Below are 21,791 nucleotides of genomic sequence, written 5' to 3'. Positions count from 1 at the left end.
GCTGTGTGCATTTGTGCAGTGCTTACAGCACACACCACTTCTGTGCTTATAAAAGAAAATATGTAATATCATTTTTTTCTCTGATTTAAACAGGTTGGTTAATAAATGAGCCAGACGGTAGCAACAATCCTTTCTGCCAGGGCAGGGAGAATGGGAAGTTGTACAGATAAGCTTTTAGCAAAGTTGCAAAATGTCAGTAGCACATAAAACCTGAAGTTACCATAAGCCCATAAAAACTATGCTAAGTGAACAAGTAAAATCACAGTAATCCTATAATCACATAAAACCTATAATAAATTGCTGTTGTGCGGTAAAAGCTGATTAAAAATCAATTAAAACAGTTGAAGCTAAGGTGTCACCTTAATGCATCACATGGTGTTTACTCTACCCTGACCTGCAAGGAGTCCCTCATTTTCCTTGCCTCTATACACAGCCACGACAAGGAAAGGAAACAATTTCTGCTTACCTGTGCCAGACTTGCCAGTCAATAACTTATGGTATCCAGAGACAAACAAAATAACAAATAAACAGGGAAAAACACTCTGCCTGGACCTAGGAAACGTGCAGGAAACACAGTGTAGAGCACAAATACAACACTGGCCACGTGAGATGGCTGCCAACAACACCAGCCTTTTCATTGCCCTCTCCTCCATAAAACTGCTAGCCCACAGAGCCCAGTCTCTGGTGGCAGGGAGGCACCTGAAATCCATCTAGTAAGCAGTTTCAGGGTCCCAAATTTGAAGGCAAAGGACTATATCCTGCTGCATCTATTTCTTCAGCCACACATTGCAGGGACAGAGTCAGGGCAAGCTCAGCTCACCATGCAGTGCCACAAAAGCCCCTTTCCTGTCTTCATATTTGGGGGTTCCTGTTACATATCTGTGTGACAATACAAATTAACCTCACTATATCATTTTCTCTCTCCCCACTAAGAAGCAGCAGCCACAGTATTTTATCATGTCAGTCCAAGTCTGCCATAAATCAATCATCTACATCCTGCTGCCATCTGCATCTCAGAAAAGGCTCCCCAGGTGCCACCTAGTAGGATGCTCCACTATGTAAAAGCTCCTTTACTGTGTCAACATCTCTCCCCTAAAAAAGAAATGGGTCCCGTGAGGTTTTCACCCGCTGCCCAGTCATGACTCTGGGCATCAATGAGAAGACAAGTTTGTGATGCTCACTCTGTGCACAGACCTGTGGAGAGGCCCTCAAAGCATCCTTGCCTGATCTCCCCATGCCAAGCACCCTCAGAGAGGAGCATTCTCACAGCCTCAGTGTATCCCTCAGCTGCATGAAACATGGACCCACCTGGCATGACCCCACTGCTCCTGTTAGAAACAGGTCATAAGGCAGCAACTGGTTTGTGCTGGTGTCCCCGTAAGATGTGGTGCCATGTGATGTCAGTGACCAGTAGTAAGCTGTCTGTCTTTTCATTTCTGATAGCTTTGTTTGCATGTAATCACAACAGGAAAAAAAAATGCTCTAAATTCACCAAAAAAAAGTGTTCTTTCCAGATCCTTTATCCTTTTGTGAGGAGGATATTCAGACAGAGAAGTGAACATGAAATCTGTTCCAGATGGTAACACAGAGTATCAGAGTTTTAGGGCAAGAAATATCTTTTCAAAAGATGTTTAACTAAGAATGTCTTGGTAATGATAAATGTGGATTTCGGGGAAGTCTGTTCAGCATTTCTAAACCAAAATGCAATTTGCAAATCAACTTTGAAATTGACGTTCTGAAAAATCTGAGACTCATTTACTGGTCTAATATCTTGCTCTTCAGGAAACTCTGCTGTACATACATTGTTGATGGTAATAAGTTTTTAAATATCATTTTGTTGAAAAAACTAGTTTGGTATGTCTTGTCTGGAGAGGGAGAAACAGGAGAAGGCAAGGCTAGGCAAGGAAACACATTTTAGGAATTATTCTGTTATTAATTATTCTAACTTTTAATCTTTAGCTTTAATTTGGCTTTAAAATGCTATGTAATCAATTTATTTCTGAGTTCTAAGCCATATAGAAAGTTATCAAAGGTATTGATTTTAAAAGAAATTGCAGGTAATTCAGTTGCATAAGGTTGAGACAGAAAAATCCAAATGTCAAGTAGAGTTAAAGAAAGATCAAGAAGACGTAAAGCTGTGGGATTTTGTCTTCAAAGCCATGATCTTTTAGACAGACAATTAAAGGAATGGCTGAAAATAATGGTTTAAGATAGTTTTGGAGGCATCCAAAGAAATACCATTAGTAGCTGGCAAACTGTAAAGCCACCATTAAATATAACCTTGAACTTGATATGATTTTCATAGAAGATCTGTCCTAAAAAAAAAAAAAAAAATACTACAGATCTGGCCAGAAAAACTGAAAAAATCCTTCTTGTCTGCTTCACTGGGTGTCTACAGGATAACAGCATGCTCTGCCTCAGTGGAAGTTAAAGAGTGATGTCCATAGGGCAAACAGGCATCAAGTTATCTACAAACTCATTGCTTCCAAACCTTTAGGGAGACAAAATCCTTTTGACTTTATTGAATGTGCATTTCTGCCTAATCTCCCACCAGCCTTTTCTCAGCATTACCAGTGGCTGCAGAATTGACCCTGGGCTCGAGCTGAACTCTCCCCTTGCAGCAAGTTCTGGCTTCTGGAAACAAGATGTAACAGCACTTCAGGTACCTGTGTGAACAAAGTGGACATCAGTGCACTGCACCAGAGCATCCTCAAGCCACATGGCATCCAAAAATAATTATTGCCAATCATAATATGCATTTACAGGGTCAGAAGTTAAATTGTTTTTGTCTCATCATCATTACGTTGCAGTCTTCATAAGCAATTAGAGCCTCAGGAAAAAAATGGGGTTGTGTTGTGTTTTTTTTTTTTGCCTTAAAAAGTAATACTTAGGCTTTGCTTCAGCAAGCTGAGTTTATTCTTAGCTTTAATTTCAGACCATTCCGCAAGGAACATCACTACAGCTTAACAGCTATGGTGTAATTAAGAAACACATTGGGGACAAGATTCAGACTGACAGTTTCACTTAGGAAAACTGTAGGCTTGTTACTCTGAGGGAAAAATTAGGAATATTGAAGGAGAAGTTCCTTTTGCCAAACTTTAATTGTCTAAGCATACTCAGTGCATGGCAAGAAGCAGACAGCTCCGGAGAGGAATCCATGTCACTTAGAGATTCAACTTGGATGAAATAATCAGAGGATCCAAAATCACACTCTTGTCTTTACTGATGCAGAAATGTATGCATCTGAAGAAATCAGATCTTTAGAATCCCTCTCTTCTCTTTTTCTGGTTTAATTCCTCCTCAACTTGTCCACTGGCTTGAAGAGACATTCTGCTGCAAACCAAGTTCTTTTGGTCCTCACTGCTCCTGCACAACACCTCCTCCTCCAGACCATGGTGCCCAGCTGGCTGTGGGGGGAATAGAGATGCTCAGTCAGTCTTCCACCTGTGTTTCCAAACAGCTCCCAAGAAACCTTTTTTTCTATAACCTGCATGTCCTGTAATTGCATGACCTTCTGACCAGCTTCACCAAACAAAGCTGATCAATATATACCTCCCCTTTCTGGAGGGTTAAACTCATGAAATGTTTCTCCCAATGTTTTTTAAATGCATCTCTTCTTCATCCCTGGGCACAAAAGTCAGTAGCTCAGATATTGCTTAACCACTTCCTTGGATGTTAGAATGAAAACTTAGGGGTTCAGTCCTACCAATTTTTCAAATGCCTGCTATGCTACATGGCAAAATAATGTCTTTAGTTGGGTTAATTCAAAATATAAATAATGTTTTTGTAAAATATGATAGCATTTATTAGTTAATACATGTATAGTAGAGTCTTCCCCAAGAAGTTTCCAAACTTCCTAGCAGGTAAGGAATCATGCAGCCCTCTTTTCTATTGCTTTTTTTTTCTTCCTAGCCCTGCACCACAATCACATATGAAACATGAGATCTAACAGCTCCTGAGCATTCCCTGTTTTTTGGCCCACCATAATTACAGCAACACTTGCTTTGGATGACCCTGTGTTCATCCGCTGTGGGCAGGGCTCCATATTTCTCACTAGTTGCAAATCAGGGGCAGTCAAAAACATGTGAGGCACCAGAGCAAGTTTGGGGGAGGGTTTATACAACCTACAGGATTTATATCCTTTCTATTAGTTTCTAAGATAAGGTTCTGTGCTTTTTGTTGTCCATTTTACATTTTGGAAGTCTGTAACATTCTCTGAAGTTCATTGCTGTATTAAAACCACAGTTGCATAACTCACATAGACACAGAGAAGCAATAACAAAAGAATAGTAAAACACAAAACAAATACAAGGTTTAAAGAAAACCAATTGGTATGGTGCCACATGACTTTCTAAGAAGTTCCAGGTGTAACCACCAAAACAGAACTATGGGTGAAAGACAGAAATGCAGTCATTGCTGCTGCACCATGAAGAGATGAATATACCAACCACCTTGCTTGTAGTCACAAGCTGACCTAAGTCTGCAGGCATTTGCATGAAACACACCAGGCTGCTTCGACTTACTAGACCCCAGCACAAGTGGGTTTGGGTTTATGCATAATGGATCCCAGGCTCCTTAAATACTCCATCTTTCAGGTGTATCCTATTTGCAAAATGAAGAACAAAACAGGTGTACCTGAAGTTATACAATCTCTAGGGAGCTAAAGAAGTATTTGTTAGTGTGGTCCCACCTCCCAGGTCTTCCTTTGCTGCTCAGCACTACTCAGCAAGATAGAGCAGGAGCAGGTTCCTTCGCTGTGCCCCTCACTTTTCACTGGTTCAAGCGTGGCTCACCACAGGTACCAGGTTATCCCAGCCTGTCATTGCCATGCTTTAAATCGTGCTGATGCCTTTTTCTTCTACTGGCTCCCTGCCAAAAGAGCAGAGCTGCCTGATGCGCTGGGTACTGACACTGTAATAGTCACGTATGCAAGCAAAACAGTTTCTCTTTTCTCCCTATTTTGATATCCCATTACTGGTGTGGAGGGGGCAAACAGCCTTGCCGAGTTTATGTGGGGATTAGTGACAGCCATGGATCTCAGCAGCAGCAGGCAGTTTCCAGGCAGTATTCCTGTGCAAGGGATGTCTGTCTTTCTGAGAGCTTGTCTGTCACACATCTGTGAAATGCCACAGAGAAACAAGGCAGTAGCTTCTGCTTAAAGCCCAGTCCCTTCAGTCACAATTATCATACTTATTTGTTTGTTTGTTTTTGTAAAATTCAAACCAACACATTCGTTCTTCATCCATTTACTGCTGTTTCAGCTTCATTATGCTGTGGTCTTCAGTGAAACTTGGCTTTGCTTCCTGGATCTAGGTGAAGCCAGTCCACTCTGAAGCTAGTTATCTCTGTAAGAAAAGATTCAATACAAAATCTCTGCCTTTGGCTTTTCTCAGCACTTGCCCTTTCACTTACAAACCTTGTTTATGGTGCAAACGATTTACAGAAGTCTGACAGCAGTTCAACAAGGTGAAAAGCAAAAGGCAGAAGAACTCCACATTTTCGTCATGTCACAAACATGATAGAACAACAAAAACAATTCCATTTTCTGCTTTCTCCTTTCAGTAGTGATAAAGTCAGATCTCTGAGGAGGTATTACTGTGAAACTAACACTTAAATATGTGCCTTTGAGGCTTTTTTCCATTGTTTTCCCTTTAAAATGAAGTTTAAAAATACATTGGGGATTCAGCAATATCTATAATTCTGTCTGTAGATTTCTGCTTCTCTACAATTTGCTCTTTTGTGTCTTTTAGTCCAAATCTATTTCTCCCGTAAGCAGGTGCAGCTCTCTCATCTTCCACAAAGCTGCACCTCTACAGCCAGACATGCCAACCCATTCCTGATATTTTGGGAAACACACCGCCTGCACTCACCTCCTTCTCTCTGTACCCTCAGCTCAGCACCAGGACCTCTTCCTCCCACAGTGATCTTGCTTGCTGTTCAAGGAGGTGGCCATAAGATAAGCCCCAGTACCAAATCTCCTCACCTCCCACACTTTTCATGTTGACTGGTACCATCAGGTGCCTGACACAATGGTGTCCCACCATCATGGGGTGAAGAAAGCATCTCAGCATTTCTGAATAAGTTTCCTGCATGTCTGGTAACACTTGCTGGTCAAACAGAACCAGCTGTAGAGAAAGCAATGTCAAGCCCAGGCAGTAAGGTGGGATGTCCACAGTGGGAGGAATGATGATTTTTTTGGATTATCCAGAATACAAATTTTACCCCAATGTCCAAAACCTCAGCAGTAATTTTATCCAGAATATGCCAGTGAAAGAAGAAGATGGAGGGGAAGTAGAAGGGGTATAACCAAGACTGGCCTTTTGCCAACATGGGGAAGCAGGTACAAACTGTTCTTCTGGACCATTTTGACCCAAAATGATCTCTTATAGATCTGTATACCTGATCCCAGCTGACAAATGTGTCTCCAGATAAGACCTGCATATACCTCTGAGAAAATACAGATCTGTGACCTAGGTTTAACTTATAAGTATATGCAACAGGAGTGATTAAAATCACTAAGGTGCACTTTTAGCATTGGTCCACAAAGACCAAACCTTGGACTCTACTCATACTTATCCCTCTACTTCATATCAAAACTATATATCAATGGGTACCCACCAAACAACACTGCAACCCAAAAAGTATGTGTGGTATGACTGGCTGTTAGCTGGCATGCCACTCTGTTTATCACCAGAGTCTACTAAGGACTTCCATATGAGCAAAGGAGCAAGCCAAGTTTTTGCAGGAATTGTGGAGCTGCTACAGCAAATTCATACAAGATTAGCTGACAAAGACAACAGAGTACACCAGAGAGGAATGCATTTCCAATCAGGTTCTCTTTGCTAAGCTTTCTTCTTCCCCTGGACGAGATAAAGGAGATTTTAGAAGATGTCCAAAAAAGGTATTTTTAAGTTGGTTTACATTTGCTAAGGCATACACTGTCTTTCCCTTGTGTGGGTTAACGATCTTAAATTGTTCTGAAGCTAGATTAATGTCTATAATCTCTTGGTCCAAATGTTATTGTGAGTTATTGATCACAAGCCAAACACGGAGAGCTCCACTTAGGACCTAGTCTGAGGATGGTCTGATTTCAGGAGGTACAGCACACTTAAGTGGGCTTGGGATATTAGATTTTGCCCTAGAAAAATGTCCCTTGACATGTAAATCTTTGAAGTCTTTTGGAGTAAAGGGAAACATATATAACACGTAGGCAGGCAGATTAATTGATCAAGTTATTCTGCTTCCTGTCTCTACTACAGATTTGCTGGAGGATTTGGACAAAACCCTTCACCAATACTCAGTGCTTCCCCCCTCCAAAATGAGGCAAATAGGACTTGACACCTGCAAAGATCTGTTTTAAGACAGGTAAGTGAGGATAATTCAATAATGTGCTGAAATCCCCACGGTACAAGGTTGGAGAAGTATTACTATCTGCCACTGACTTCTTATTTATCCTGCTCAAAGAAAAGGGACGGCCACATTTTCAAAGGGACCTCAATTCATCTTTCTCTTTGGACAAACCCGGGTATACAGCACCTCCCATTCATGTGGCTTTACTCACTTGAATTCTGTGTGTGGTTTTTTGTTTGTTTGTTTGTTTTTGTTTCTGTTTTTTTCCTTGGTGAAATCAAGAGCCTTGCAAATAAATTTGCATTTCACAGCCACAGCTCACCCCCCTGCAGCCGCCACATGCCAGCATGGGGGTGGCAGGGAAGCGCAGGCAGGGGGCTGCTGCTCTGCACCCCGCTGTGCCCAGCCAGGAGAAAGGGTTTGCTTTTCTCCCTTTTCCTCCTGCCTGAGGAATCCCGGGGGCGGGCTGGGAAAGGAATCCTGGTCACTGCTGGAACTTGGAGGGGGACGGCGCTCATTCATTCACCACCCTCTTGGCGGAGGTAGCTTTTGCTTGTTACTTAACCCATTGAGCCACGTGCTCTTTCTCTGCCTGCTGGCCCTGATGGATTTCTTGTTCCCTGGTCCTCGTGTCATCTGGAAGTAGTATGACATCAAAATTATCAAAGTTGCAACTGGAACACTCTCTTCTACACCAGACACTCATACATCCCAGCTCCTCTAGCTCATAACCTTTGTGTCCCTGCAGATTGGCATTGCATAGCCAGGAAATGCTCGCTATAATTCACCTGGATGATGCCCCGTGTAAAACAGGACTCAAAGCATTTAGCATAACTCCCAATGTAATTCTAGCATCAACCCAGCTGACCCACCAGTGATATCTAGCAACACTCCTGCCTTATAGCTCTGCAGCATCAGTGGGAATTTCTGAATCTGGCTGCTTAAGAAAATAATAAGGCTTACATGGTCATGTTGGTTTTTCACATATTGGTACACACATGTATGTATGTGTGTATGAAAGAGAGACAGACATGTTATCTCCCCTCAACCCCACCTTTCTTCTGAACTCATTAGCAATTTCAGATGAAGCCAGTAGAAATTCTCAATGTCCAAAGCCATCCTAATTCCCAAATGTTTCTAACAAAAGAGAGGCAGATGGTGGAGACAGACCTTACCAGTGCCCTGGCTGGGCAGGCAGCTACAGGGTGCAGAGCCACCCCAGAGGAAGGACTGCCCCAGACCCTACAGAAACTCTGCTCATTGCTCAAGCCCTAGCAGACACAGCAGGTCCAGCCAGGAGACACAGTGCAATAGAAAATCAATTTTTGCAAATCTCAAAGCTCACAGAGCAACTAATTAGCTTTGCTTGCATTAAGTACCTTTCTGAAAACTAGAGGTGGAAAAAAAAAAAAAAAAGATGTAAAACCACTTGCTTTGAGGTTGACTGCATCTTGGTATACCTGTTTCAGGACAAATTGAGGCTTTTCTGATTCTATCTGTATCGTTCCCACATTAATTGATTTTTATTGGCAAGGCATCAGATTTCTCCCTATCCTGCTATTTTTCCTTAAATCAAAACTCCATCCAATCATTTTGCTTTAAATAAAATGCAATCACAAGTTAGTAGAATTGATCTGTGGATAAGATTGCTAGACAGGGGGGAAGGGGGGAAAAGTGTGGCAATATTTTCCTATGAATCAATTTCTTAGGCAAAATAAAAAAACAATTAAGCAACTAAATATCTAAACAAAATTTGAAGTCTGGTGTAATTTCTACAGCAGCTGTAAAGTGGTAAGATAGCAATAAGTGATAAGGCACTAGATAGCTGCCAAAGTGAATAGGTTATATAAGTGAATATTTTATTAAATGGTGGAGGACCAAGGAAAGTGTACAGAAAGCAGACTTGTGACCTCTCCAAGTGTTTTAATACTAAAAGCATCTTGCTCCTCCACTGTTTTTGTTTTGTTTTTCCTATTTTGCAACAGAAAATCCAACAATAGCTTTTTAATGTGATATTTATAGGTGTTCTCTTCCTGCACCAGTGGTGGCATGGAAAGGTTGCAATATGAAAAGATCTTGGTTAAGTGAATGTTTTGTTTAGCTGTTATCTGTGCATTGCCCTCTTCTGATAGCTGTTAGTTTAAGCTTCACAGGTTATCTGACTCGGAATCAGTATATTATCCTTTTCACTACTTATACCAGCACGTGATCTTATCTGAGCTGCCATTTATACCATCATCAATATCAGCAGCAAACTTGATCCACTGTGCTTACTATGGCTCCTGTCTCTTACAGGTCTGAGACTAACATGTTTCTACCAAAATCTTTGTAGGAGCCTTGGTTTCATTATGGATTTGCTGACATCAAAGTCATAGCCAGTATCTTCAGTGCCAAGCATACATTTGGGGATCCAATAGCTGAGAAGTGATGTACAAGCTCTCAGTAAGAGTAATAGATCGTGCTGTCTATCAGTAACCAGATTATTAACCAAATTCAGCATCATTAGGAAGTATGAATTGACTGAAAGCTGTAGAATCACTGCAATGGATGCCACTGCAGCAAACGTGAAATCTGCAGTTTGGCAGATATGCCAAACTCTATGCCTTTCTCTTCTCTACTATCTTGAAAGTTTAATTCAAAACTAATAATTGTATAAATCATGATTTTGTTTAAGAGATGTTTGAACTCCTCCATTCTACTGATAAATTGTTAAATTGGATTTATGCACCAAGAAATGTCAAGGAAAGTGCTGATTAATGTGACTTCTAGACCAGAAAGGATTTTGATATATTTTACTTTGACAATCTTAGTGGAAGAAGCTAAGGTATATGTCAAAATGCATCTTTTGCTTTCTTCCATGCTTACTAATTGTTGATAGCAGTATACATTGCCCCAGCAGCTGCTCTGACCCATAGGACAGGCACAGCTGCTCCTGCTGCCCATGGGGCCCCAGTGCTAGGAAGGGTCAGTCCCAGGGAAGGGATGAGGAAGCCCACAGAAGCAGTGGATGCTGCCACTTCACCTTCTTCCAGGTCCCAGGAGAGGCCAAATTTCCTCCACAGGGCTTTTCCTGTGCCTGAAATTTGGCATTCAACTTACCACCCCACAGCAGGAACACCCTGACCTCAGACTTTCTGCACTGTCCTCCCCAGGCAAGGACCAGTGGGGAGATGGGATGAGCTGTGGCCAGTATCACATACCCTAAGACTAGCTCAGATAGGGTAGGTGGCATTTATTTGCATCATGACCTGCAACTGAGGTGACTGGATGCCTTTATGACAAAAAGCCTGAGAAATGACTTCCAGTTTCTGCCCTCCTAGGGAGTTTCTATTCACATTTGTCTTCCTCTACACCTCAGCCCTGTCATATCCTAGTCACATTTAGTCTTCATTTGCATATCTGAGGAACTCACAGAGCAGATAATCTTCTTTTTTCTCCCTCACTGGAAGCCTAAATTCTTCCTCCAGGCCTTTGCCTCCAGGCACTTCGTACCAGAAAAGCACTTAGTAGAGTTGGTTAGGTAAGGGTCAGTAATTTGGGGCTGTGGATCATATGCTCATCATACACTCAAGTTCTTGTTCTATGCGTTATACACAGCCACGAGGTAGCTTTTAGACATCTCACTAGGACCCCATGCCTTGATTATGATGCTGTTGTGTGTTGGTTGTGACTGGCAGCAGAGAAGTCAGTGGAGCCCAAGCCCTGACAGCAGCACAACCCCAGGAGCAGAGCATTTTGAGTGCACCAGCAGCTGGATGCTGCAGCAAAAGTGGGTGAGTAGGTAGAAACATTGACTCAACCCACTGACTGGACTGAAGCTGCTGATGGGAAGGCCCCATAATATAAAATAATAATAAAGCAAGAGCCAGAAATCAAACAGCCTGGTAAAACTGAAAATGCTAAAAGGAAAATCTATAAAAGGAAAATCTAAGCCAGAAAGATTTTTTACAAGAGGGAAGTGCAGCTTATGTAAAGCCAGAAAGAAAAAAAAAAAAAGAAAAAAAAAAAAAAAGAAAGAAAAAAAAAAGTGGATGACAGAAATATGGAAGGATGAGAGGAGACTTGAAAAATACTCAACAAAATCCATAAAAAGAAAAAAAAAGTTGCTTAAGCCAAAAAGAAATGTGAATCAGAGAGAATCACTACATGGATAACACAGCAGCCCTTGGTGAGGAGGAAAACTAAGTATTGTTATACAAATGTTAGGGAACTACATTATTCAACCTGATTTTTTCTGTAGTCAATTATATTTTTTCAATCCCATAAAAGAATTCAGACTTCCAAAATTGTTTCCTGTACATGGGAGATGCAGCAAGATCCCCCTGGCATGGCCAGCAGCTAAGCACCCACTTGGTGCGTGGTCCACCTGTCCACACCACCTTGTTCCCATCAGGTCTGCAGGTGTAATAGTTACCCTAAATTATTTCTAACATGTTATTAATTTGCTTGCTACTAAATCCAAATGATAATGCCTGTACTGTCTCTGTGTTGCTTTGTTTATGGTTTTTCCTTGCATTGCATTTATGGGTTGGTCAGTGAAATTGTATTTATTTAACTTCCCACTGGTGCACGGAAAGGCACCAGGCACAGCACAAGTCAATGGTAATGTTATGTTTGATGTTAGTGGCTCAGTATTTCACCTTCATGGGATACTCAGACTTCTGTGTTTCCAGAACTGAATACAGGAAATAAACCAAAAAGAAATTACAATTTTGTCCTATATAGTATAATAGGATGTCAGTGCATCCAAACTATTTGACATTGTCACTTTAAGAAAACAAAAGTCTAGCTAGCCTTCAAGTCCTATTAAGTTGTTTCAAATTGATCAAGAGCTCTTTTCGTTACACAGCAAAACTCCTTTCTGAAACTTCTGCAGAAAATTTCGCTGTCTTCTTCTGTCACCTTTTAATTATTTGTATATCTCATCTCCTTCTCTGGTCATCTCTGGTCATACCCTACAGCCTGATCCTGCACAAATCTAGGCGGACATAATTTGATGTGCTGGAGACAGTCCACTGACATTCTCAGAGCTAAGGGGAGTAAATTAAGTCCATGTAGAAGCATTGTATGATCCAGACCCAAAATACCCCTAAGTACAATCAATGTCTCTGTGAGTGTTGAGTCCTTTTATTTCAGCATGGATAATCCTACAGCTTATTTGTGATTTTACTTTATCTGTTTTGAATTGTGCCGCTATTATTCAGTTATCATAAATAAGTTATCATTGTCTTCCAATCATCTTGAATTATCACCTTCTCTTTCACCTCCCATTCCTAAGACCTTGGAAAAGGATACCGGGGGGATGAAGGGGAAGATGATTGTATGTCTGACCATCTAGTCACAAAAAATTTCCCTAAAGTCCAGTTTGATTTCCATAATACTGAGGCTGCATTGTTTTGAATTTTTAATTATTTATTACAGTCATCAGAGTGTGGCAATGTGGCTGACCTATTGCTTTTTAATTATTTTGGTTGCTTTTGATACTATTAACCATGACATTTTGCTGATCCAGCCACATTTGTCTTTTAGTTTTGGCCCTGAGATCATTCAATGTCTGTGTCCATCTCTGTCAACAGAAAGTCAGCTTCTTCTTAAGACTTCTTCTGTTCGGTGGTATCTGTTGGAAAAGACAATTAAGTACTCCCCTCCAACTTGTAGATAGGAATTTGGGTTAGATCCTTGTCTCTTTCCTGGTGCTGCATAGATTTCTGGCTCCAATAAAGCAGTAACTTTCTAGGCCTTTTTTAATCTTGCTTCAGTGTAAGATGGAACAAGTAATAATTTCAATAAAGGAATGTCAGCAAGACAAGTATCTATTAGCAGTCCCATGCTTAGTACAAAAGCCCATTATCTTTCCTCCACTTCGGAGGAGGAGAATTTTTGAAAGCAGGCAGGTTCCCCCATGCCTCCTGGAGGGCTGGATGCCCACCACTCTGCTGCCTGTCCATATTTGAGGCATGGGTTGCACTCATGTTCTGCCTGGATTCAAGACTGTTATTAGCCCTTTCTACAGGCACCTGTTAAATTCACCCTTTTCACAGGACTTTATTATCCAAGCAGGAAAAAAATAAAATAATAAAATAAAGTAAATAAAATAAAATATAAAATAAAATAAAATAAAATAAAATAAAATAAAATAAAATAAAATAAAATAAAATAAAATAAAATAAAATAAAATAAAATAAATAAAATAAAATAAAATAAAATAAAATAAAATAAAATAAAATAAAATAAATTGGATAAAATAAAATAAAATAAATTGGATAAAATAAATTGGATAAAATAAAAAAAAAAGAGTTGGGACAAACTGGGCTGTGCTAGTGTGGTAGGAAACTGTTAAAATTCACAGTTCTTTCCGTACCCACCCACTGAAAACCAAAGCCAGAACATGATGCTTCCCACTGGCCTCATGTGCTGCCCCTGGGACTGCACTGCTGAGACTGAGCTCTCGAGGCATCTCCTCCTCTGTGGTTCACACAGAACCTCTCTCAAAGTCTCCACCTTCCCTTTTATGCTCCCTATACATGTCCCCAGAGCTGATGCTTGTACTGAACTTCGCAGCTGAACTGCAAAGCAGGGAGACCCCTCACCTTCACTGTGCCCCATCTTCCTTTTTCTGTCCTTTCCAGAGAAAAACAAGTCACACAAGATGAAAAGTCTAGACCGGGTTTAAATCAAGTATCACTGTGTGTTCATTTAAACTTTATCCTTTCAGTTTGCATGGCCTCACAATCTCAGAAAAGAAATTCTGAGGGAAAAATTTGAGAGGGAAAGGAGAAGGCCTTGTGGCCTCCCCTATAGGGAGCCCCAGAAAACACAGATCTCCACAAGGCCTTTGGAGCAGGACTTATTTAAGAACTTATTTTAAGGACTTATTAACCAGAAAGCAGTGCTTCCCCTCAAGTAACAGTAGATAAAAGGAATTATGCCCTAAAAGTGAGTATTTTTCTGCCATGAAGAGCAGACAAAACCAGCTCAGAAGAAAATGCATACACTGCAAACATGTAACAGGGAGATGACAGGCAGTGTTAATGTCCACTCTTGAGATGTTTCCAAGAAGCAACATCTGGGGCAGAAAGCAGTTCTTGGGGGAAAGAAACATTCCCTGATTGTCTTTTCCTGTTATCAGGCAGGAGCCCTTCTGCCACTGATGTGGCCAAGTTCATCCCTGGCACAGTAAGGTTAGCACAGTGCAATTGATATATTCACTCTGGACTGTCCTGCCCCACTCTTCTCTAAATTTGCCTGATAGAGTGAATATGAACCAACCCTTTTGCCATGCTCTGCAAGCCATTAATTGGCATGTTTTAAAGTAATTTAAAAAATATTGTTCAAAATGTTTTTGTTTTTTGTTTTGGTTGGTTTTGTTTGTTGTTGTTTTTAATGTGGTGGAGCCTTCTGATTTATTGTTTATTATTATTATTATTATTATTATTATTATTATTATTATTATTATTATTATTATTATTATTATTATTATTATTTTAAAGAACTGCCATTTAGCCTTACAAAGCACTCCTTTAAAGCTAAACACCTGTACAATTTTCTAGAACTGCCCCAATTTCTCCCTTCTCCTACAGACACTGCCTTAAACCTGTATGGACTATGTGTTAGTGTCACTCAGAATGGCATGACAGGACATATTCAGGACATTATGGCAGGACATAAGCAGCTTCTCTGGAAAAAAAAAAATGCTGCTGAGTTGTTTTAACCATTGGCAATATTAATGACTGTGTCATGTTTAAAAACTGATTCCTTTAAGAAAATAGATATAGGGTGATGTGAGAAGAGAACTTGGCTGCTGAGGCCTCCCTTTGAGCAAGTAAGGGGGTCACCTGCATCTGAGGATGGTGGTTTTTTTTAGACCTCCTGACACTGGGAGTACAGCAGAAAGTAGACTCTGAATTTTCCGGCTCCGGAATATTTTTTCATGTCTTATTACCATTGCATTTCAGAACTCCAAATGCTTGTTCTCCTCTTTGTGGTAAGTATGAATACTAATCAAGAATACTTCAGAGGGGTAGAAAAAGAAACTTTTCCATACAGCTCTATCACCACTGTCTCCACACTCCAAGTGTCTGATGTTCTGCTGAAGAAAGCACATTAAAATGAACCCTTAAACTCAACAACTGCTGAAGAAAAGAAAGGCATGAATGATGTCCAACGTGGTTAGAACAACAATATTATTATCTGCAGCAAAGAATTAGTGAGGTATTAGATGACTCATTATGAAGTGTGTGTTTTGAGCCATTTCCCATTCTTATCTGGTGATTGCTGATAAAACATCAGCATCCGTGATTACCAGAGAAATCTTTACTTGCAACACCACCTCCACACTACAGAATACCATTATTATTCAATATGATTTAAAATTTGATGAGTAGTCAAGTGTAGAAAACAGGAATGCATTATATCCCACTTGGCTAAAAAGCACAAAATACCAAATTTTGCCTGATAAATGAAGCATATTCTTAATCTAACAGGATCAAGATGTAGCCTGCTCTAAATGAAAAGCTACTGCATGTTTTATCACTACATAATGAACTCCAACCTGTTTCACTGGTTTCACCCCCAGTCCCCAAATAGAATCACATGGACCTTACCTTAGTACATGGACAGACGTCGGTATGTAGTTCCAAGAACATTTTATGTCTTTTATCCTGTTACCTAATATAAACTTGTATTAAATATGTCATTGGTTCCTTTTTTTGGCTTGCTTTGTCTTTAATAAAAGCTCCTGCACTAAAGCAGGGAAGTGCCTATGGAAATTATAACCTATAAAATATGATTACCAGACAACCTAGTATTGTACCACACTTATCAGATATCCATAAAAGAAAAAAAAAAAAAAAAAAAAAAAAGAAGAAAGAAAAAAAAAAAAAAAAAAGTGAAAATCAAGAGGGAGCAGTATTAACAAAAACACCAAGGCAGAAAAGCCCAGAAGGAAAGAAATGGAAAGATGGCAAGAAACTGTTCTGGGCTCTGCTGTCATTACCAGCTGTAAAACAGTTTGCCCATTCAGGGCTTACAAGAAATGTGTAGCACTTGACCCACATAGTTCTTTCCTCAAATCTGTGTGAGCTTACCTGGCATTTTTCTAAATCAGTTTTAAAGGAGAGGTATTTATAAATCTTATTACATCTACTTCTAGAAGGTTAGGGCAGCACACAAATTTTCAGATTGTTAGTGATGAGTCCTTTTTATTACTGAGATTTCCAAACTATGAAAAGATATGACTGAATACTAAAAGTATGCTAAAGTCTTGCCAAATTTGTATAATCATTCTCTTTCTTTTGGATTGTAATCTTCTAAAATTGCTTTCTGTGCTAGTTCTTTTTAGATTGTGAACAAACAAATTCCCTCAAAAACAATGAAATGGGATTATGACATAATGGCTGTTATGTTCATAACAGCCAAATGTCAGCTGTTAATATTAAAACAGAGGAAGAAAGGAAGAAAGACAAGGCTATTGAAGATGCTACTGCTAGGTTCCTTGCAGGTGTATTGGCTCACAGGAATTCATGGAAGATGCAAATTCACAACTATTCCAATTCTGCTTAAAATACAAAGGTTTTATTAGACACCAGGCAAAAAACACAGTCCCAATAAAGCCCTTGGGAATTTTTCCATTGGCTGCACTGCACCAGGACTTCAAATGGGTATTTAACCTGGTGAAGAAATGAGTAGAGATGATTGCAGGATTTCCTTCTGTTTGAACGTTCTCATTAGATGAGGCCTTGGTGACCTCTGGGTTGATGGGTTGTTCCAATGTTTAATTGCTTTGACCTTCAGGGAGTTTCTTTTCATGTCCAATGTAACCTTAGGTTTTTTTTGTTTAATGTGACAAATTACTTCATAAAACCAGCCCTGGATATTTTCATTAATTCTGGACAAATTGTGTTACACATAAAAGATGTCTTTTCCACAGATGCTGTAGCCATGCCAAATGGTCTCATAATTATTCTTTTTTACCTACTTTGGTATATATTGGTAGATATTTAAAATAATTGCTGAGCTTTATAAGAATATATAAATAATGGTATAATTCTAAGAAGAATTCTAAAAATCATACCACAAAAATACACAATTTTGACCCCCCTGCTCAATAAAGTGAGCCTTTCAGAGGCCATGTTTTCTGAAAACCTTTCACTTCTTCTGAGGAGGGAACGCAGCCCTTCTGCATTGATGCTGCAGTGCTGCCTCAGCAGGAACCACAGCAACAATGCTGAAAAGCTCCTGGCTGGCTCAAAACCAGCCCTGCCCTCCCAGGAGCTGCATCTTCCATGTCTCTGAGAGCCTGCAGAGAGGCTCCATCCAGGATGATAGAAGTGCTGGAGGCATCGGCTTCTTTCCACAAAAGTCAGGTATCAATTTCCCTTGGCACCCTTCACCAAAGCATCTCAAGAAAAGCATTCTAGAGTCAAAGCACACAAGCTTGTGGATGGTTTTCCCAGTTTCCCTTTTGAAATGAAGGGCATGCAGCTCCTCTGTACGTCACAGGGCACACTGTGTGCCTCCACCACCTCACCAGGATGGCACCCTGGCCAAGGGGAAAGGGACTTGTTGTAAACATGACAGTCAAATTTCCCCAGACTAGCCTCATCCCTGACACAGAGGGGGCTAATTCTAGCCTGTGTGTATGGAAATTAGGTGGTTAGCTGTGTGGTTTACACATGCAGATCCCCATTTGCAAATGTCACCTGTGAAAGACAGAGGCCACTCCAGGAAGTACAAAGCTCGGGATTGTTTAGGCAGAATGGAAAATGACACCCCGGCATTTACAATGGGATTTTTATTATCGATGTCACAGATATGATACTTGCTACTGACATGCTTGAATTAGAAGAGACAAAGTAAACTGTTAGAAAGAAGAAGCCATTGAACTAAATATAAGTGTAACCCGTGTGCTTATGTTGCAGCATTCGATTTCCTCTTAAGTCTTGGGAAGAGGGGAGAGAGACAGCAAAGGGGAGACTTGTGTTTCAGCTGAAATCTCTTGTGTCTATACAGGAGGGTAGGGCCTCTCCAAAAAGAAAAAAGAAAATAAGAAAAAAAAATCAGACAAAGAGCCAGGAGCCAGCAGTTAGGAAAACCTTCATTGAGGAAGAGCAATTTCCATCCAAATGCATATCTCTGCAATGCTTCAAGTGAGAAAAAGTTAAAACTGAAGGAGCTGGAAGCATCTCTAAAGACTGAGCACCTGTTGACATGTCGGGGCCAAAAGCTGTGTTTGCTCTGTCCTAAGTGTGACACTTTTGATAGAGGTTTTAGATCTCCAGACTCACAGGAAACCAAGCAAATGGTCATCTCCTGCCCCAGAACCTGGAGCTGGCTGCAAGAGCCCTTGGACTCTTTTTTATAGGAGAGATTTAGATGGAAGCTGAGCTGAGAAACTGGGCGATCCAGGTGGTAATCACATGTCTGTGTACTTCCAAGAGGTCTTGGAAAAGATGAAGAAAATTATGTTATATGGTGAAAATGGGAGAAGGGGGAAGTTTCTGAATGTGTCAGACAAAGAGGAGAAGTGACATTGGTCACTCTAAGCTTCATAGTAACTGCATATAATATCAACAGTGATTGAAGGAAGAGCAGGTTTCATGCATACAGGTTCTTTTAAAGCAATAAAAGTATTTTCAAATGATTTCTAACATTTATTGCAGAAGACTGCCTTTGTATTAAGTGCTTAATTCCCCAGCAAATTTGGCTCCTGAGGGCTTTTTGTATCATAGCTCATATCTATGACAGACAGACAGACAGACAGGCACACAGATGGGTTATGAGATGTCTTTGAAAGGCAGGATCTCATCCCTCCTTCAGCAAAGCAAAAAGCTGTGCACAAATGGCAAAGTGCAGCTGAGTTATCCACACTAAAGCCTCAGCGTCTCAATGCCACTACGAGAGAGCCTTTCTAAACACTGCACCGTCAAGAATAGGAGAGAACAGTGAAATAAGCCACTGTGTGATTCAAGTGTCTCTAACCTGTCAAAGAAACACTTTCCCTTGGCCCCAGGACTGCATTCTTCAGCTCTGTTTGCTGCACCATAAAACACGAGGTCATTTTTATCACAAGCCTTATGAATAGAGACTGGAACTTTCTACAAGGTCTTCTTTTCTTATCCCCCACTTCTCCCCCCTTCAAAAACAACTCCCAGCCGGCCAGTACAAGAGGCTTTGCTGTCTGGGAGCTTCCTGCCCATGACACCTATAGCCTTAGAGGGACCTGGCCCCTCTGGGCCCTCGGAGCAATTTGCCAGCTCACCTGGAGGCAACCTGATCTCGGTCAAGGGTCTGCCACCCTGCCTGGTGTCGTCAGGCGGCAACAGGGGATTTAGAAATGTCAGGGAAGCAGATTCCGCTTTCCTCCGAAGCTAAAGTTTTATGTTAAGGAGGAGAAAGGAACGAAACATTGCAGGTATTTGTAGCAATTAGATGCTGCCTGTGAGAACCTGAGCTCCTCAGGAGGAGCAGTGACCATCAGGCATGCAGGCAGCATCACGAGGAAGCAGTGTCCTGTACTCTCAGTATTTTTAAACTAACGAAATATAACAAAAACAAAACAACAAAAGAACACAGCTCCTTTCAGATGAGAATTCTGTCCTGAAGGAGCCCAAGATACAGTACTCGGATCCAGACATCTTCCAATGGTCGATATGGAAAATCTGGAACTGACATTTTCCATTCTTTTGAGCCTTGATTTGGTATTTTCATCACCTCTCTAAGATGAAAATGAAGTGCTCTGTCCCTGATAGCCTATTTCTGTGGTTTTGCCTTCAGCAGGTGACACTCCAGACACACTGTACATGAGTAGTCCATATCCATGAAACACTAGCCAGCCTATTAGTGGTGCCCAGTCATGCAGAGTAGAGATTGCTGTGTGCAACCATTTCTCTCAGTTCAGCAGGAAAGAAGCGGGGGTCTTTGGGTGCACAAGGGCACTCTGGTTAGTCTTCTCAGTTATTAGCAAACCACAAGGTTCATTTCTTAGAATCGATGAAGGTTCCACTGAATTGTTATGAATAAAAACCTAATTTAGATTGCAAATTCTTCTAGCTGACTGTATGCTTTTAAACAAATACATTTCTTAGTTATTAAAATGCTGTATTTTTACTAAAATTTAGATTTTGTTGACAGTATCTCATTAGTACACACTAGTCTGTAACAAATGGATACCCTTTAATAAGGCTAAATGGAGACTTGAGGCCAAATGCGATTCACTCTTTCAGCAACTCCCCAAATTTCAGTCCTGGTGGAACAAGAAGAAAGCCTTATCTAGAGAGCATGCCCCATCTGGGATACATTTTGCAAGTCTTGCATACCATTATGAGGACCTAAATTGAGCCCTCCTGCGGTAGCACAGAATAGGAAACTCCAGCATAGGAGAAAAAAAAATAAAAAAAATTTAGATTCACACAGATTTATATCCTTTGATCAAAAGCTGCCCCTTGTGCTTATGAGAATCTCATGTAAATATCTGCAAAGTTACTGCTTTATCTGCTTTCATATTCCTCTGTAGAACAGCCTTTGCCATCTTACCTACAAGAACGGGTTTCTTGGGCTGCTGAAATCATGGCTCATAGTGCTGAATATCAGTGTCTCATTATCCTTGTTCTTGTTAGAGATGGATCTACGCCTTGTTTCAGAGGCTCTGGTTGTATTTTATCCCTTATTTATGCAATATCTATTAAGATGGAGTCCTACTGCATAACTGGTCTCCCATCTACCATGGTAATGAAAAGCATTATTTTTATTAGCACCAGGTTTTACTTAGCTACATCTTTCAAAGGACACTGCCAAGGTTGGTCCAAAGTTTAAATTTCACAGAAGCAGACTTTTACAAAACATATGCCCGAATAGAAACGGTGCCATTGATTTTTTTTAATTGCAAGTGAAAACAATTGCATTTGATGAAATAACCATTCCCCTGAACTTTCCGCCCTAAACCTGAAAACCTAAAAGTGGAAGTGACTCAAACACAGGCAAATCTGACTTCATTGATTTCTATTGTCCATGGTGAGAAAACACAACCAGTAAACAAAGCAGAAAGAGTGACAAGTAAATTGGATTTTTAAAAATTCTTTCACTTTTAATAACATTAAGGTGGGATTTGTAACACAGGTAAAAGCATTTGTTTGTTTGCAGCATAGGATCTATAAGGCGACAGTGTCCCTTTAAATCCCTTCCCCTTGTAATTTATTTGCTCTAGGAATGATGGCGACGAAGTTAACAGTGGGGATAATTGCAGCTCCTGAAGAAGTTAAATTTGCCACTTGTTCAGAGCTAAAATTTAATTTCCACACTCAGACAGAACTTTTGCTTCCAGGTAACACCTATGCAAGCCCCTTCCCCAAAAGCAATGTCCTGACAGGCTCTTTCCTAGCCATTTCTCCCTCTGTAGAAGGCAGGACTGGCCAAGTATCCCAAAGGGGTATTTGTGCATACCC

At 40.5% G+C, this 21,791-nt stretch overlaps 1 long non-coding RNA gene across 2 annotated transcripts; it reads right to left on the bottom strand.

Annotated features, from left to right (window-relative positions):
* Window positions 1-1,393: 1,393 nt before the first annotated feature.
* LOC137853049 (uncharacterized) lies at window positions 1,394-4,629 on the bottom strand. 2 transcript variants are annotated; one of them, XR_011094191.1, is made up of 3 exons: window positions 4,524-4,629; window positions 3,117-3,407; window positions 1,394-2,666 (listed from the first exon to the last, which is right to left on the bottom strand). It is a non-coding gene; the product is annotated as an uncharacterized lncRNA (long non-coding RNA). The 2 variants fall into 2 exon arrangements; XR_011094192.1 differs by having other exon boundaries at window positions 4,452-4,527.
* Window positions 4,630-21,791: the final 17,162 nt, after the last annotated feature.

Source organism: Anas acuta, chromosome 3, assembly GCF_963932015.1.
Source record: "Anas acuta chromosome 3, bAnaAcu1.1, whole genome shotgun sequence".
In the NCBI taxonomy this organism is placed as follows: domain Eukaryota; kingdom Metazoa; phylum Chordata; class Aves; order Anseriformes; family Anatidae; genus Anas; species Anas acuta.
Note: the sequence above shows the minus strand (reverse complement) of the source record. Positions and strands in the feature narration are given on the sequence as shown.